This window comes from Candoia aspera, chromosome 8 (assembly GCF_035149785.1).
Source record: "Candoia aspera isolate rCanAsp1 chromosome 8, rCanAsp1.hap2, whole genome shotgun sequence".
NCBI classification, from domain to species: domain Eukaryota; kingdom Metazoa; phylum Chordata; class Lepidosauria; order Squamata; family Boidae; genus Candoia; species Candoia aspera.
In genome coordinates this window covers 57083238-57089237 of record NC_086160.1, presented here as the reverse complement: position 1 = coordinate 57089237, position 6000 = coordinate 57083238, and positions in this window count along the sequence as shown.

Below are 6000 nucleotides of genomic sequence, written 5' to 3'. Positions count from 1 at the left end.
GCTCCCCCCTTGTGACATTTAGGTTAAAAACCTGGTTGTTCTCCCAGGACTTGGCATTGGGTAATTGTGCCCCCCACCTTTGGTTATATTTGTTCTGTCTGCCAAATGGCTTGGTGTATTCTTTTTCTAATCCGCCAGGGTTCTTTTTAGTTGTGTGTCATGTTTCCCCTTTCAATGTTCTGTTAACATTGTAACGTTTCACATGTCAAGCCGTTTTCCGTGTATCCCCGCCGGGCTCATTTCTGGGTTTTTCCATTCCTGCGCTCTGCGTTGTTTTGGATCTTTGGAATGTATGTTTGGGTTTGCACTCCTGTTCAAGGTTACTTTCCCAGACGTGTGTAACGGTTCCTAGCACCTGGGAGGGGGTGCGTGCTGACGGGTGCTTGGGGCGGAACTGGATGGAAGGCAAGGCTTTTAAGTTTGTATTTGGCGCACTTTTGCTCATTCTCAGCTTTCTCTGTATTTGCATACTATTCCTTTAATAAATCAGTTATCTTTAAGCCCGAGCTTGTGAGACTGAGTATTTGGGGTTAGGCAACCATTACATAAAGCTGAGAATCATTTATATCATTTCCGCTAGCCCCATCCAAAATTGGGTAAAGAGGAGCGCTAGCGATGATCGAACCTCCGCTTCGCGAGAGTGAGGGGAGCGAAGAAGAGCCGGACTCGACGAAGACTCTGATAGCTCCAACTTCGAGAGCGCAAAGAGCAGCACGTCGGGAGAGGCGAGATGTTCAACTGGATGAGCTATTGTTAGCGGTGCAGGGTGCCACAGGGGGTGTACTCCAACCCCAGCCCGAGGTGGGAGCAGCACCGGGGAGGGGATCTCCACAGCCATCCTGGGAACCCGAAATCCCCTTATCGCCGAGGGTGGTAGGGACCAATAGACCCTTAGAAGAGCCTGTCACTCCTGCCCGCATGAAAGCAATAGAGGACAAAATGGAAATGATAGTGACCCTCATCAAAGATGCCACCAAAGGCTCGGGGTCCCTACCAGAAGACTGGGAAGAGGAACCCTCTCAGCTGTTTCCCCCCCGACGGAGTTCCCTGTCATTCAGGGGAAGAAGTAAGACTCGAGCTCCCCGGCAATTGGGGGGAAGGGAGTCAAGGGCGTCCAGAGATCGGCCACCACTGGCGGCTCGACGCATGTTGTTGTTTGTGGAGCCACCACAGCCGGTGGAGCCGGTAAGGACCTTCCCGCTCTTTGGGGTGAAGTTTGATGGGGACCCTACCACGCTCTCCTTCTTCATTACCAATGCTAGACATTATATGGAGGATTGGGGTCGAAATTTCCACTCTGAACAAGGCAAGATTAATTTCATTGCCAACAAGCTGAAGGGGAGGGCAGCTGATTGGTATGTACAGCTGTGCCAAGCTGAGGCCACCGAGTTAGAGGACTTTGATGAGTTCCTGTGGGCGCTGAAACAGCACTTTGAAGACCCATTAGCCCAAGAGAGAGCGAAGAACTCCCTAAGAAAACTTTACCAAGGAACCCTCTCTGTCGCAGACTATGCTTTAGAATTTAAAGCCCTGGCGGGGAAGGTGGAAGACTGGTCCCAGTCGACCTTGGTGGAGATGTTCAAGCAAGGGCTGGAGACGGAAATCTTCCGTTGGGCTTTGTGTAGGGACGATCCCAAAACGTTATACGGCTGGATACAGTTGGCCGGCAGGGCGGAAAGCGCTCTACAAATGTATGCCCAGAGCAAGGAACTGAGACAAACCTGAGCCGCAAAGGGGGCTCATGCTGCTGGATATTCGACTCGCCCTAAACCGAAACCCTGGGAGGAAGAAAGGGAACGGCGATTGGCGAAAGGGCAGTGTTTAAGATGCGGGAAAGATGGGCATCGTGCTACTTCATGCCCAAGGCACCGACCAGAGGAACAGCCCGGGAAAGCACTGGGAAAATCGCCATCCCTGCCGTGCAAGATGAAGGCTGCCTGTGCCGAACTCGACCCTCCTGACCTCCCATTCGGGGATGAGGAAGAGGAATTACAATTTGACCAGCCTCGTTCTCTGTATTTGCATACTATTCCTTTAATAAATCAGTTACCTTTAAGCCCGAGCTTGTGAGACTGAGTATTTGGGGTTAGGCAACCATTACATTGTGTCTTCATATTTTTTTAACTTTTTTATTTGTGAGCTGCCTGGAGTCATTAAGGAGTCAGGTGGCCACTAAAACTGGATTAATAAATAAGGAAAAAAATAAACAGCATACTATTTATATTCAAAAATATTTGAAATGTAATTTCAAAAAACGTCTCAGACTTGACCATCCCTATTTGTCTTGTAGATAAAAACAGGGAGGGGGGAGACACTTTCAGACTTGCAAGATTCTGTTATTATAGCCAATCTCAATAAAGTGTAGTTCTAGCCTTCCTGTGGAGTTGATTTCCTGGTCTGGTCTACCTAGTGGGGCTGACATCCTCTAGGGTCAACCTTGCTAAGGCCATACACTCATTTTTATGAAATGAACTTATGGAGGAGACTTCCAGAGACACAGGAGCATATTTTATCTAAACCCAACACACTTCAAATTCCAATAGAAGAAAATTTCAGATTGATTTTTTGTTCGATATAATTATGCAGAAGAGATTTAATTCATTCAATCAATCAATCAATCATGGCTAGTTATGACTATCTGGGTAGAAGGGTTTTTTAAAAATTATTCATTATTACAGTTAATACTGCCTTTCTCTGAGAGCACAAGGCAGTGTACATGGGGTTTTCCCATATTTTATCCCCACAACAGCACATTGGCCTGAAAGAGAATTACTGACATAAGGTCATCCAGTGAGCTCTGTGGTTAAATGGGTACTTGTACCTAGTTCTCCCTGATCTAGTTCAACACCTAACTCACAATGCTCCATTGGCACTAATGGAAGCTTTCTTCTGTAAATAACAACTCGGTTGTGTGGGACTTTAACAAGCCTGCATTGGATGGGCTTAACCCATCCCTTCTATGCTACAGCCCCAATTCCGTAATTACTAGTAATAATGAAATTCTAACTTACATATTTAGTATCTCATCTAGTTTGGCTCTGGTATTTACTCAAGCCCACTCTGCAAAAGTGGTCACATTGCAGCTCAACATTTCCACAGCTGAGTTTTGGTATTAGGAAACAAAGCTTCCACAAGTGAATCTTGGCACCTTTCTGCTTCCTACAAAATCTATCAATTCCAGTGGGAATTGAAGCTCAGAATAATAATTAAAATGGGCTGGCATGGCTATTAGCAGTAATTATATCTACAGTGACATTAATGTTTCCCATCATATTGGTTTAAAAAAAAGAAAGAAGCTTGACATTTTTCAGAGTGATCTTATGGCACTTGTTCCATGAGAATACTGATAGCAACCCTTGGTGGCAGATAGGATGAGCCTGGTCCAGAGTCTCTCCAGACCACAACTATCCTGCACAACCAGAAGCAGTGTAGAAGCAATGCAGCTGATATTAACAACATGTGTCTCATGGATTGCCCGTCACATGCTAGGTCCATGAAGCTATAGTTGAGATTTGGCTGCCTGGATAGCCAGCACTCAGCTATGTGTTTCCTAGCTGTGCTCCCCTCATCTGCCATGTGACTCATCTCCAGCACTCTGATGTAAAGCAGCACCCACTTGGTTCCTGCATTATGGGAAGTGCTGGGGTCCACAGCAGCAGGTCCTCTCATTCTCACCTGACTCCCACCAGTGTGCAGTGAAGGACATGTAAGAAGTACATACTCCACCTTGATTGGATCAAATGTCTCAGGTGAGGTGGATGCAAGTATCCCAACCCTTTTTCCTTGCAGCATTGATACAGGCAGGGCACCCTCCTCATGAGAACAGGTGCCTTGCTGCTAGTAAGGAACATTGGCTGCCAAATGTTCCAAGGTTGTTTGGTATGTATCTGCTTAGAAAAGGTGTCTTTTGAATATATGGTTTAAACATGTCTATTGATATATATGCATGGCAAAACAATACTATAAACCTAAAAGCAATATTGTTTATGATGAAAGATTAGTGAAGGATGTAAGGATGATGAGAGATTCTGAATGTGGGACAGACCGTTTTGGGGTAATGTTAAGAGTGGATCTTGGGAAAAATGGATATGAAGGAAAGGAAATGGGAGGGGAGGGGAGGAAAGGGGCTAAATAGAAAATAGAATGACTTTAGGAAGAGAAAGTATGAGTCTTGTGTGAACAAGTATTACAAGATAGATTAATCTCACAACCAAATGCGAATTGGGAAAAGGAAAGAGGATGTGAAAGCTGCTTGGTAAAAATAAGGACAGTTGTGTAGATTTACACTAATGGCAAATGAAAAGGAGTGAATTATTTTTTTAAATTTATTTTTATTTATTTACAGGACTTATATGGCCATCATCTTTGATGGATCTTGGAGCTGAAGGAGGAGGGGGCGCATTCCAGGGAGATAAACATTCTCACAGCATCGAAAGCCTTGACTGGCCGACAAAGAAAGTTAGGCTGGCCCCACCTTAGAGTCCCAGGAGTAGTTTTCCCCTTAGAGCAGTTAGGGTGCCTTTAGTCTGGCAAGATTCTCTATATGGTAAGGATAATAAACTAGAGTTGCAACTCTGGCTCAGCGTTGTTCTTTGCCAGTTTTCCTGACATCATCTCATACAATGACTCTAGGTGGCTCACAGCAATACATAAAACATAATTAAAAACATATCCTTCATACCCATCCCAAGCCCTCCAAAGGTCATCTACAAGTGTGACCAATGCTGTCTTGGTACTTTAGCTTGGCCTGAATCCTGACTGAAAAGGGTCCAGATAATCCACTTCATCCAAGGCTCTCTGTAGCTGGGAGCTCACCACTCTCTCAACAACCTTCCCTAAAAAGGGAAGGTTGGAGACTGGACAGAAGTTAACCAAAACTGTAGGATACTAGGATGGCCTCCTGAGGAAGGCCACCACTTCTTTCCAGACTGGTAGAATGACCCCCTCCTGCAAGGAGGCATTTACCACCTCTTGGACCCAACCACATGCCACCTTGCAGGAGGCCTTAACTAGCCAGGAGGAACATGGGTCCAGACTACAGGTGGCAGAGCTCACAGCAGTAAGAACCCTCTCTACTTCCTTAGGATTGACCAGCTCAAACTCTTCTCAGATAACTGAGCTAGGACATGCCTCAGTCACTTCCACTGGATCTGCCCAGTCCAGCTCCAAAAGAAGTTGATGACTTTATCTGACAGATGCCTAGAATAGTCCTCACAGCAACACTTCAAGGGCTCAGCCCCACCCCCCAGGAGGGCCCGGTCACCCAAAACAGGCCAACTTGCCAGCCATCTGCGGTTGCAATAAGAATGGAGAAGTAAGCATGCCACAAGGTAAGTCCTAATAAAGGCTCATACCTGTGCCTGGTCAGCTTCATTCCTTGTCTTCCTCCAGCAGTGCTCTAGCCGTCTCTCGTGTCATTTCATTTCCCCAAGCCCGTCTGTAAACCAAGGGACTCTACGGGATCCACAATCACTGAGTATCCACACAGGTGCAATCCAATACAAAGCCCTTGTTGCTTGCTCATTCCAGGCCACAGTTGGATTCCAGGCCACAGCCGATTATGGAATTTTTGTGCAAATATGGAATTAATGGTTGGTTGCCAAATGGGATAGGGATGGTATTGATTGAAGTAAAGTATACCTGAGAATAAATGGAATGCTTAACAAATGGTTCCACATTGGACAAAGTGTAAGGCAAGGTTATGTGATATCCTCTTGTCTTTTTAAACTAACATATAAGGAATCATCAGAAGTATGATGGTTGGGAATGTGAATGTAGTTTTTACTTTTGTATGAACATGATGCTATTTTGTCGGCTGAGAACCCAAAAGATTTGCAACTAATGTTAGATAGATACTATGGTAAAATGAGGAGTATGAATCTGAAAATCAATGTGTCAAAGACCATGGCAGTTGTGTTGGGCAGGGAAAATGGGGAAGACAATTCCAAGTTAGATATAAATGATGAAAAACTAAACTAGATGATTTTATGTCTCTTGTTA